This window comes from Rhipicephalus microplus, chromosome 4, assembly GCF_043290135.1.
Source record: "Rhipicephalus microplus isolate Deutch F79 chromosome 4, USDA_Rmic, whole genome shotgun sequence".
NCBI lineage: Eukaryota > Metazoa > Arthropoda > Arachnida > Ixodida > Ixodidae > Rhipicephalus > Rhipicephalus microplus.
This window is the reverse complement of record NC_134703.1, coordinates 112,966,771-112,980,087: the sequence shown is the minus strand read 5'-3', so window position 1 is coordinate 112,980,087 and position 13,317 is coordinate 112,966,771.

The window sequence follows — 13,317 nt, the reverse complement described above, 5'->3', positions numbered from 1 at the left end:
GAATAATAAACTAAATGTATTGCTGCTAAGGTGGTACTTGCAGGCAAGTTGGTTGTACATATTTTTGGAAACAGCACAGCTATACAAAAAAATGGCAGCATATCCATGGAGTGAATGATGGAGAGTGGGGCGATGCATCCGTCCGTCCATTCGTTCTTGCTTCCGTCTGTCCATGCGTCCGTCTGTGTGACCATCCGTGCGTCCATCCGCCCGTCCGTGCGTGCGTCTGTTCGTGCATTCGCACGTCCATCTGTGCGTCCATTCCTGCGTTCGTCCATGCATCCACCCCTGCATCCGTCCGTGCAGCCATCCGTGCGTCCGTCCATGCATCTGTCTGTGTGTCCGTTCGTCCATCTATTCAACACTTCAAGTACCACCATCTCGCATCTTTTCATCATATATTCCCCATATAGAAGCACCGCCATCCAGCGGACATTCCGAGGACTAAATGAGAGGTGTTACACGCACACTTTCTTACGGCTTGCGCTTTGTGTCTACTTCCCAACTTTAGCCACCTCACGTTCATAGTATATACTAGTTCACTGTATTCATAGCACTGTGGTCCAACACTCGCTAAACCTTTCTAAAACCAAGGAGGTTACGCCCAGCGAGTATAACGTAGCAACCCTTTCTTGTCAGGTAGTGCTCAATGTACATGCCAATGGCTGCTAATGGGACATGAGAGATAGGAGAATTCGGCTTTGAGTTAACGCGCACGCTGTGAATTTTTTATTGTTGAACAACGCACAGAAGAAATCTCCCACAGGCACCACCTTGCAGGTCAAAACGTAAAGCTGGTTACAGACTATGACTACGACTACAACGAGGGATGAACGGGTGCCGCTTTAAGAAGCTTCGCCCCTTAAGAAAGGCATGACTAGATAAATACATAGACAACAGCTGTGTTCTGTATATCCCTGTTTCACTGTGAGTGTTTTCTGAAAAAAATCACTGTGGTCGTCAATATCACGTGCACGTGATTGAGGGGATAAACTTCATTTGGTCCGGCAAAACGCGTTGTAACGCGCACCTGGATAATCCCACGACAGAACCGACAGGTCTAGCCTGCCGGCTCTTTCATGGGCACGCTGGACGGCCAGTATTTGATCTTCAAAGACGGGACTTCGCAGGAGCATGTCCCACTTTTCCTTGTTGAACATCGGGTCCAGCGACCCGCACTCCCAGAGCACGTGAGGCAAGGTAGCAACCTCATCATAGCCGCGCAAGAACTATTTGTGTAAATTAGCGGATAGATACTAATAAAGATCACAGGATCAGGGTAAGGGTTGGTTTGCAGGAGTCTGAGCGTGACCGCCTGCGCTCTGTTTAGCTTGGTTTGTGGTGGCGGGAAGAGCCTGCTGTCTAAATAAAAGAATTCCGTTATCTCATTGTGCGTGCTAGGAGCTTCCCTGTGTCCAGGAGGAAAGTCGCCCGATCCGAGGGCCGTGCAGTCGGTAAAATCACGCGCAGCCTCATGGGCAGACTCGTTCATTGTGTGCCGCTGTTCTCAAAAACAGGCTGATTTTTAGGCAGGCGTGAACGCAAGATATCAGTACCTTAATACGCGTTTGCATCACTCAGAACATCATGTACGTTATAGATCGTTCTTCTTGAGCTCAGCCAAAAAAGAGTGACACATGAGAAAAATGAGACACGCGCAATTTGGTATTGTTGCCCTGTCTTCGGGTACTGGCAATGTATTTAGGCTGACGACACCGTAGTTTGAGTGTTCGTTTGGGTCGGTGTTTCAGTAGTCTAACAGGCAGCCATATTTTCTTTTTCATATGCCGAGCTACAGTTGCAAGGCTGAGAATACGTGCATAGAGTGGTGTCATAAGACACGGTATCGTTTTCTCGTGCTGTTTGCCGATGATTAGTAACCTTACGCAAACACTCTGGTGGCCGTATGAGGAAACTTTGTCTTCGAAGAAAAACGAGCACGTTCCTTCGTCTGACATAGGAGGACCGACAGTGTGAAGCAGTAGCACATAAAAATGGGATTGTGTGTCCTTTGGTTCTTTACGTGCACTGCAAAAACAAGTAACCAAGCTACGAAGGCACATATTGTTCTTCCTGCAAAAATCTTTCGGTGGAAGAACAAAAACAATACCTGATTCAAATAAAAAAAAAATACGCCATCTCCCACTGTAGGGATTCATGTGTGGATTGAAGCAGCGGAGAGATGGCGAATGGCACCCACGGAAGCTATTTTGGACCTCTACCTGACTAACGCTGCCGGCGACCATCGCTTGGTGTCGGTGACCACTGCCGGTGACCAACGCTGTCCTTCAGTACGACTATAGCACTACTTAACAGCTGGTCCCTCAACGCACAAGCAAGAGACATCGAACATGATTTCGTGATAACCAAAGCAGACGTGCTCTGTCTCGCGGAAATGTGGAAAACCGCGACACCGACGATCAACGGCTACGAAGGGATCGTGTGTACTGAGAAAACGTCTCGTTGACTTTGCCGTCGACTCGGGAGAGAGGAAGGAGGAGGGGGATGCGCAGTGGGAGAGCGGATGCGTGAGGGAAGGCTGGACACAGCCTGGAACAAAAGCTGATTCGCATCTAAATGCTATTGACCCAAATGAGATTTATGTTCAAATCCTGCCACGGCTTTGGTGAAAGAAAAATGACATCGCACGACCTGCATTTTTTTCAATTACCACTTCTGAATACAGCATAGCAAGTAATAAAATTTCAAAGATATACGGATTGTTAAAAGAAATATAGTTGAATAAACAGATATAGTTTTTAAAAATATGGGGAGGAGTGGAGGATGTAGGGAAGGGTGTTCTAGCTCCACTAACGTGAAACGTAGGGTGAGGCGAATCATGTAGGGCGTTGAGAGAGACTTCTTTGATGAGGCACGAGTGGTACCAAGCTTGAAACTGGTCTTGCAGATAAAACTGGTCGAGCCGGTCAGCCTCCGCTAACGTCGTCGAAAAACTGCGTTGGAATGCAGCTTATAGCTTATTATTCTTCTCTACAAGCCCGCTTTAGGTTTACTACTGCATGTATGGAGGGGGGGGGGGGTGATTGTTCCTGTTTCAGTAACGTCGTCGGCTATTTTTTGGGCTAACTGCGGGCTCTATCATTTTTGATAGACTGGTAGCAGCTAGTATTAGGGTTTGCGCAATCTGGTGGCACATCACCGTCGTTATGATGGACCGTGGCTACACACCCTGAACATTACTCATTTTTATTTATTTATTTAAAATACCCTCAAGGTACATACAGTACATTGTAGAGGGGAGGGACAAATACGAAGAGGTAAAAAAAAAACACACTAGATGCCAACAAGCCGAGACCTAACCTACTTACAGAGTTACGGTCTGTGTCTGAGATCTTCATCTGCGATGAAGGCCAGTTGTGCCACTCCAGAACCCGCCAAGGAAGCTTAGCGACTGAAATTTCCCACTGCTAAACTCGACCGCACGAGCTTAAGCCGAGGCTGCTTGCTCTTACGTATTTCTGAAATGCCGATGTGTCGGTTACTTTTATTTTGAGGCAACACTGTGTTAAGGTGATATAAAGGTGCTAAGTAATGAAGGAGTGGGAACAGCATACGAGAAAGCATACAACAATATTAGAAGAGCGTAGGGTTCAGTGTACGTTAGAAGTCGAACGGATTACGTGACCGCTTCTAAGCATGCAATATACAAGCGAAATCGTACCCTGTCAATGATGTCTTAATTCTTATTTTTTTTCTATTCGCCTCACCCCCTCCACAGCGCAGGGTAACAAACATATACATTTGTACATTCTAGCTAAAGCAGAAATGCAGGAAACATGAAGACATACGTTGCTTTATTTAGAATGGAATACTAAAGGCAACAAACCTTAGTTTTGGCCTTACACCTAGTGTAACTTTTTCTTTGAAGGGAACCAGAGATTAAAATGTGAATTTTTCGTTCCTTCATTCGTTAACAACATCCTGTAACAAACCTACAAGTTGACTATAAGTGTGCCACTACACTTCTTCGTTTTCTCCTCTGTAACATATTTTCAATTTCTAAAGTCGATGTTTCATCCCGACTGTCCATCTCACAAAGCTTTATCACTGAACGCGTCTTACAATTAACTGAAAAGCGAAATTACGTGGCGTGAGGACTGCACTTTTGATATAGCTGCGCCTTTAACCAGTAAGAGAAATAGGAAGGTGGTACTTGAGAAGATAGAAAGAAGACGAAGGCGAGATGGGGGTGCCATCGACGACAGTTCTCCGCTCCAGTTGTAACGCGAGTCGTTACCGAAAACGCGGATGGGTGGGACGGACGAGGCCTGCGTAGACGTGAAACGACCTTCTCTGGTTATTCTTTTTCCTGCGCGATCAACTCTGTAAAAAAGATATTAAGACAGAGCGACGAAGAGGATTCGAATCCGTAACGACAGCCATTTCGATAAAGCGTTCATAGCGATTTTATGGCGAACCTTTCGTCTGGCACCAGGGAGCAATCGATGGAGCCATCGAAATAGAAATTGCGCTGGAAAATACTGAGACGTAAAAGAACAGTTCTTCGTTTCATGCGAAGATAATTGCGCTCAGCGAATCGCAGTTTGGGTCTCATTGTGGCCTCTGCCCCCTTTTCGGCAGAAGGTTGTGGTGAGCCGGTCTTTAAACGGCAACAACAATTTCAATTTTGTAATTATTGTGAATACCGCGCCATACTTTTTAAGGGTAGAGTACGACAAGGGTTATAAATGCATCCAGCATCGTTGTTTTGCAGCGCGCCTACTAAACTGCCAGCGTATTCGAGAAATTTACTAGCAATTTTAGCTAATGTTCTATACTTGCAAGTTATGTGGCGACGACACGGTGAATAAGTGAATGGTTCTTTGAAAAAAAAAGACACTAAAAAAAGGAGCCTTTCGCTTTCCAGCCTTTACTCTGTAAATCTCCACGTTTTTTTTATGTTTATTCACTAGCGATAACGAGAGTGGAAAACGACCACTGTGAGACGGTTCCTTTCCTAGCTTGTCGTTTTTTACTTTTTTCTCTGATTGGGTGATTAATTGTGACCGTTTTGGACCATACGGGTGCGGTCATTTCGACCATGTTCTAGTGACGCCGATATAGTAGTACAGTCAGCCCAATTACGTTGCCGGTTGGGTCGATGTGTCGCCTCGTGACGTTCTGGCGAGTGCTAGGTATTCTTCGGCAAGCGCAAGCGGTCGTGCGTGACCGAATCCTCCTGGGAAGGCGTAACAGCGCCGATCATGGGAGAGACAGTCCTGCTCTCTCTTTATGCTTTTCCACTTAAGCGCAGCACGCATTTGGGCCTACAGCGGAAGACGTCGAAGCATTTCTCTGCAGTTCGCGATGACCCCACGAGAAGCATATGCTAAGCTGTATACCGGCGCTCCAGTTATGTGTTTGGCATACTTTTTATATGCCGTCTTGATAATCTCCATAGGTGGCTATGGAGGCTGCAAAACAGACTGCAGTTATACCCAATTATTTTACCAATGACGACGAAGCACGTGCAAGAAAAGTTGCAAAGCAGCCGCACGGAAACAGCACCAAATTAAAAAAAAACTACATCGGTTGCTCTGGCTACCTGGACAAAATGGCGGCTTCTGTCCGTTTTTTTTCCTTGTCCACTATTTCGCGATGTTTAGTGTTCTGGGAAAGAATAAGAATAGCCGGGACCACGTATAAGCACAAGCCTCTTAAGGCTTGTGCTAATACGTGCAGATTTAACTTGAAAAATTAATATGGCACCTGCGCAAGAGTCTTTGCAACCCATCAATATAAGCAACCTGAGTACATAATATTGACGATATCTGAAGTATTAAGTGCCAAAATCAGGACATGATTATGAGAGACGCCGTTGTGGTCTTTTGCTTAGTCCGCCTACCAGCTGCGGTTTTTAACGTGCGCTGACAGCACACAGTAGGCGTCTCTCTACCGTTTCACCTCCACCTAAATGCGACCACCATGACTGGGACTGAACTCGCGAATTCTGTAGGTGATCAGCCGAGCACCATAGCTACGGTACCAACGAGGCGGACTAACCACTCTCTTTCGTTTTGCACCTAGTGCTACGCTACGTTTCCTACAGGCTCGCACGAAGGAATTTTTTAGCATAGCGTTGAAATAGGTTCTTACCAGCTTGTTTCTGTTAATGCGAAATGGCGGTCGCTCACATGGTTGCTTCTCAGTGGTGTTTTGTCAAGGGTGACAAAATGCCCTTCGTATACATATGCACATAAAAGTTGTACTTGAAGGACCACTTGATAAGCACCGGTCTTACGACTGTTGGCCCATTGCTAGCGCCTGCATGAGATGCACGTGTTCTGTTGTGGGGTGAAAAAAGAAGACGAAGAGGTGAAAAGGAAGGCTCACGTGATTCCCTCTCTCCCGTTCTCAGGCAGCTTTCATCAAATCTCTAGATTCTTTCTGTAAGCGCTCGCGGTGTCATTATCAAAGACCCCCCGTCAAGTCTATGTTAGTGAACTTTCTCGTTGCTCTGTAAAATTGAGCTCCCCAAACTCTGTGTTCGTTGCCACTTGACTAAGATTTTGATGAAAGTTATCAATAAAAATGCAAAGTTACTTCAATAGCATGCTTTAGAGGGCCTCCTTCAAAACCATCTCAGTCAATGTTCCTGCTCACGTGGTAATTTCTTCGAATGCAACGCAAAACCTTCTGACAGCCAGAGAAGGCATTTTTTTCTCGTCAGCCTTATTAGTCTTTTGCGCTGTGACTGTCTGATTTCACACCAGGTTTTCTCGCAGAACGTCTGGCAATTTCATTTGCTGTTGACAAAATATGTTATCAGCAATCATAAGCTATTCTTATTTCAGATGCCTTGTCTGCTTGTACGCATTTGCAGCTGTGATCATGATACTGGTGGGAATGGTAATGCGCACATATTATGCAAAAACCGAATATTGAGAACGAAGTCCAGCTTCACTACTGAGTGAATTGTCCATGATCGCTCGGAGTGCCAGTCATAAATACTGAGCAACCCCGGAAATATAGAAAAGGTGATGTGGTTGAAATTACAATAAAACCACCTGCATTCCACTTAACGGGTTGTTTAAAAATGAATGTACTATGATTTCAGGATGTGCTTATGAAAACGAACCATGATACGTGAATCGCTTATGTATACAATAAGACCAATATTTGAATACAACAACAACTTTCGAGATTTAGCACGAGTGAGTTCGAGAATCTTCTGTTCAGTATGGACCAGCATTAGTCAGGGTCATTTCGAAACTTTTGAATGAAATATTCTTTTTATTGGGCATGCGAACATAGCGGAATATTAGTTACTTTTCATCTAAAGAAGTTCTGCAAGGGGCATGTCCACGGTCTGCCAAATTCATATTGACCCCGACACTCGTGGATTGGAAAATTTGATGCCACGGGGCAAGTGCCTTGAAACAAATAACCTGAGCACATGCTCAGCTAAATTGCTGCCCCGAAATTTCCTATCTAAATAGAAAGCTTTAAAAAAGACTACAATACAAGAATAACAGAGAGAAACGCAAAATAGAAAAGTTGATAGAGTCGGATTGTTCTTCAGATAGAGCCCGCACTAACTGGAAAGGAAGAAGAACTAGAAGTGGCTTCTAAAAAAGGACCGAGTGAATGCAGAAACGATCTGTTATAAGAGTTCTTTAATGTCAATAAACACGTGATTGAGTAGTAATTTCGCTATGACTGCGATGAGAATTTCATGGAATATACAAGTGAATTTCGCTGTAGGCGTTACTGTGATGTGCATAAAGTTCCGATTAGATAGGACTCTCCTTCGCACGCCGTAAGCAGCATGCGCAAGGGGAAATCTTGCGAACATACGCCGTAGAAGGCCCTGGCTCGGGCTTATTGTGCGGCACATTTTGCGCGTTTTTATTTGTTCGGGACGTAGAGAGACAAGCAGCGATATGTAAATGGGTGGGCGTGCATGCTGTGGGCAAAGGGTGGCAGTGAAGCGCACATTTTCAACCAAACAGCGACTGGTCATAGGTCCTATATCTCCGTATGTTTTCACTCTGGGTTGCAGCTTTCCTTTAGGTGAACTTTACAAAGTTGGTTTCACTTATAACAACGATCCCTGCCACAGAAGCTGCGTTAGCTCTAGACACTGACCGAATAGGAGTACCGCGTACTACTTCGTTTCAGATAACATGTGGTGGATGCGACTTACCTAGACGAAAGTGTCCCTTTTCTGGTCCGTATAATATCTCTTTTATTTATTGACTGTGAATATAACAACCGCAAGCTGAAATAAAAAAAGAGGAATAAGGGCTAAAAGGAAAGTCTCCCAGTCTCCTAGACTAGGTATGTGTCAGTGTTCACAGGCAACAAACAAACAAAAAGTATCCCACTCTTTGTTTTCTTTTTCCTGATTCTCAACCTGAACGGTGCCGAGTTTACACTACAAGAAACTAATATTTCATTTCTTTTGTCTTTGTGATGCCTTAATTTTGTTTTGTTTTTTGGCACTTCTATGAACGGATTATCGTAAATTGACAATAAATGCTGCCCCCATTTAAGAACACGTCTGCTTTCTTTCATAAATCTTCACATGAAAGAGATGTGAAAGGCGTTGCCTGATTGACACTGATCGATATAGATTTTGCACGGCGAAATGAACTCCCTGGGCTATATTCGCCACAAAAATGCAGCTAAGATTCGAACCAATGACCTCATAACCAATTTTCATTTCTCCATCAACATCATACCCTCGGGGTGCGTAATGAACACGCTTGACAATTCACTATTTCCTTCTAGTATACTTGGGAGAGTCGGCACAAACGCAAATCAAACGTTGTAACGTCCTAACACTGAATTAGGTTTTATTCGCGGGACAACTTTTATTTATATATGCCTTATTATTTTATTTATTGAATACTCTCTTACATACCGAAAGCATTGATAAAAAAAGTGTTGCAATAAAATTGAAAGTAAACTTGTAAGTGACACGTTTATGGGTAAATGAATAGTAACAGAAAAATGCAGAGCGACAAAGTTAATAGTCCAGTTCGCCAGCTTAACTTAACAATACATACAACAGCTAATCACAGCATGGTAATTAAAACACTGCACTTCATATTAATTAAAGGTTCGAAGGTTAATAGACTTCTGTTTACGCAGTGGCGTTCTAGAGAGTGTACTTGATACTTTAGAGTAACTCTTTATTACATTCATTTTCAAAATAGAACGCCTAATACTAAGAATAATCATACATTGCGCCAATCGTGCTTGCTTTACGTACCCTCATTAGTGCAAATGCAATGCCTAGTACAAGTAGCTCAAACCTCTATGAATGTGCTGGATTAATCCCGAGTCACTACTCATTACGATATGTCCAGTTGCTTTGCTAAACAAGCTAAGAGAAGAAAGAAAGAAATCCTGAGGGCCACGCGTTGTAAATTGATTTTTTATCGGTGCGCCGCAAGGTATAAGCATCTCGTGCTCGCACGACAAGTGGCAGAAACGAAAAGCGTGCAGGAAGCGCGTGATCAGCCCCATCCTCCTGCCATGCGCAGGGTAGCAAACCAGCTGCCTATAGGCTGGTTAACTTCCCTGCCATTCATTTCCTCCTATTTTCCTCTCTCTCTCTTATCTGAGCCTGAATTCGATTTAAGCTCCGGAGAACGGCGTCCCGTATGGCGAAGCTGCGATGAGTGCTCCCTCCGGAACCTCTTCTTGGGCTGGCACTGAAGGCATGGACTCATCGAAGCTCGTGAACTCGGGTAATCATCTTCTCTAGGGCGTCCTTATAGAACGCCAGTTTAAACAGAGACACTCTATACTTGACGAAGTAGAGACGAGAAAAAGAAAGCTGTACGGTCACTATTCCGGCTGTGCGTGTCTGCGAGCTTGTTTTTTTTCCCCCACACCAGTTTCGGATCACCGCGTGAAAATTGAAAACGCGAAGTTCCTCCCGGAAACACGAAAACGAGGCGGTGAGGAACGTACATAAGTAATCTTGGCAATGCTTGCCGCTTTCAAACAAGTTCTTTTTGCAGTCTTTTTGTGGCGTATGTGCTGGGAGAATCGAAGTAAAAATTAAACGAAAAAAAACCCCGGGGAAAGAAAAGAGGTGTTTATCCCAAACGTGTGTACTGATGGAGGAATATTTGAGCAAATTCCATCAGCTACACGCTCTTTTTCAGTGATTCTCAGTGACAACAGAGCTGGACTTATGTTACTAAGTACTGAGGATAAAACCAAGACTAAACAGTCCAGCAACGTATGAGACAAAAAAAACCGACTATTTAATCTTAAGAGGGCAGCATATGTCCATATAGTTTCATTCTAATTGCTAATGCAGATGCTAGCCGCTAATCATAAATTGGTGGAATTTGTAAATCCGATATTTGTTGTGTACGCCATGAAGCCGGCCTTGGCTACGGCGCCACACTTGGCTATTGAAACGCTACAATGAGTGCGACGAAGCATCTATATAAACCCCGACCAGACTTAGTTTAATAGTACAAATATGAAACATTTGCCACAGAAGAAGCAGTTGCAAGAAAATATCTTACTTCTTCCACAAACACAAACACAACATACACTCCCCGTGAAGGAATGCGTGACCGCCTCTGCTTTGTGCGCTGCTGCAAAGATGCCGCTTAGATCTCGGAGAAGTTCGTATAATTTGTAAAACGAGCTTCGCAATCCATGTCCGAGTTCCGCAAAAAGCAGAAGCACTTCGAGATACAAAACGAGCGCTGAGCTGAAAGAACCCACTCGTGCATTGTAAAGGAGAGAGCGAGTACAGAAAGATTATCGAAAAGCAAAAAAAATCGAAATTCAGAGTTAGGTGAAATTCGGCATATACATAGCTGCTTCAAGGCAGGGGCCGTCGTCGTTGCCTTCGTGCCGGCTGCGGTGCCGTGATACTAATTGCAGGCGACGCGGAACGGACACTCATTAGGGCGAGGGGCAATACACGGTGGTGACGAGGGTGCATGAGAGGGTGTCTGATAATGGCGCGCGTTGAGAATTCTTTGATCGATGAAAGAGGGCAGTTCAAATGCCTTCCGAGTGTGGTGCAAAACTTCAGCGCTGGAAAGTTCTGCAGCAGTCACGTCTCCTGTTCCACCCCTTGTTTTCTTTTCGAGCTCTGCAATACCTCTCTCCCTTTTTTTCACTCGCTATCACTTGGCAGTCGGCGATACAATTAACAGAATCTTCCAGCCCTGTCCCACAGGAGGAAAGTGAGCGTATATTGCGGTAAAAGGAAATATAATGAATGGGGAGATGAGACAAAAGAAGGGAGACACAACTAAATACCCCGAGACAACCAGATATAGCCTTTATGGGTCAGTACACGCTTCTCGATGCTCCTTTAGAGAACCCATCGAGGAAAGAGAGCAGCGTGTTCAGCAATTCTACGAACGAAGTCGGTAGTGTATCCACCATGTTACGACTCCTAAACACATTTCTTCCAAGTCCTATGCCGACTGAGTGCCACTTAGTACACGGCGCGTTTTCTTGCCCTAACGAAAGTGTCCCGTGTAGACTTCCACCCGTGAACCACAACCGTATTTTTTGTACACCTGCCCACGGTAGTGAGCGTAAGCATTTACTGTTGACTTTAAAGTAAGAAAAACCACGATAAAACACGTAAGAACAGTTCGTATTTTTAAGCGAGAGGACTTTTAACGACATAAGGTACACGATATACGCTCTTCTATGTTGGTTCATACTTAGCGCAAAAGGGGGAGAGAGACACACACAAAACGTAGTTGATTCCTCCGTAATAGGAATCAGCATAGCACGAAAGTAAAACGGGTCTTCATTAAAGTAGTTGTCTTGGTGTTTGACAGCTATAACGTCATTCGCCTTAGATTCACTCGGGTTCACGCCAAGCTTTGTCACTTAGATTCGATTCCCAGTGACAAAGCTTTGTTCTTCTATCTGTTTTTTTTGTCATCAATCGGCGTATGATTTACTAACGTCATATCCGTTACGGAAAAACATGAGTGAAGTCGTGGTGGCCACAGGCGTAAAACACTGTCGTGTTTAAAGAAAGCAAAAAGGAGGCACATTAACCAACATTTGTCTTGTTTGTCTACCCTAGACGTAGATGGCGTAAATAATATAGAGGATAGTGATGGAACAACAAGAGTAAGTACTAGAAGAATGAAGAACTGGTTTGAGTACGCTCAAAACAAACTCGAGCTGATGAAGTCAGTCGTCTTCAAGTAGCCTAATAGCGCTTTCGTGGTCTTGCGCAAGTGAGTTGTTATATAACCTATGTAGCTTGGTACAATTAAACAGCTGAAGGATGGCGCTCACCTTGCTAATTCCTCCACTTGTTTTCATTGTTTTGGGTTACATGACTATCGCCTCATCGTCAGTCCATAATTGTCAGCTACATACTGCCCCTTACGATGAGGATGAAACATTGGAGCATCGAGTAAGAAAGAAAACCCAAATCAACGGTGACTACAGTTCAACGTTAGTTCTCACGTTTGCTGTGCGTACACAGTGCATGGACTTTTAACTGTGAAATGCACCTTTACTCATTCGCTTTGCAGTGAACATATTTCAGGAATTTACGCTTCTACGCTGCATAACACTCAGGCAGTCACCGTAGCTCAGTTAATTTTAAAATTTTGTATTCTTGGACACGCGTAGCGCTGTGCTTTTGCAAGGAGTATTTTTACATGTTCCTCCATGAACTTACGCTTTGTCTCACTTTGTGTAGTCAGAATCACATGTTTTCGAAGTAGGTGAAGTGAAAGAATGCATATACACGTAGGGCCGGCGAAGAGAGATTTCTGGCCTATATAATCAAAAGATTGCTTCATCAATGCAGACCTCTCGAGGCATCAAAAATCGAAGTCAAGATGACTGGCTTGCAACGTAGAAAAATGAACGTCGTGAAGACAGCTGTGCTCTCTGGTGTTTTCTTTTGTTTCTCTTTGAATGGTGTTTGCTGCTGCGACAAAAATCCCGCATAATAATGTACAAAAGTAATTGACTGTTTGCTTGCAGAGAAGCGCAGGAAAAAACCTAAGTTTTAGGGAAGGCAATCAGACATTTCCAAAATGTGTGAAGACGTCATGCGTAAAATTTAGTGGTGGTTTGATGGCCATTTTAAGAACGCCACAGTGTTTTGCATTTAGCCGCTTTTCTCGCAATGCTCGTGGGTAGTATTTTATATGCGCAAGAGAAATCAAACGCCATGTCGGAACAAAATGTGTAACCACCTTCTGGATTCCTTATAGTACACACTTTGGCGCACATGTCAAACAATCGTCTACCTAAGATTGTTTTGTAACCTTAGTAAATTCTCTAAACTTAGTTTCGGTAAAATACTTTCATTCTTTCCTGTAT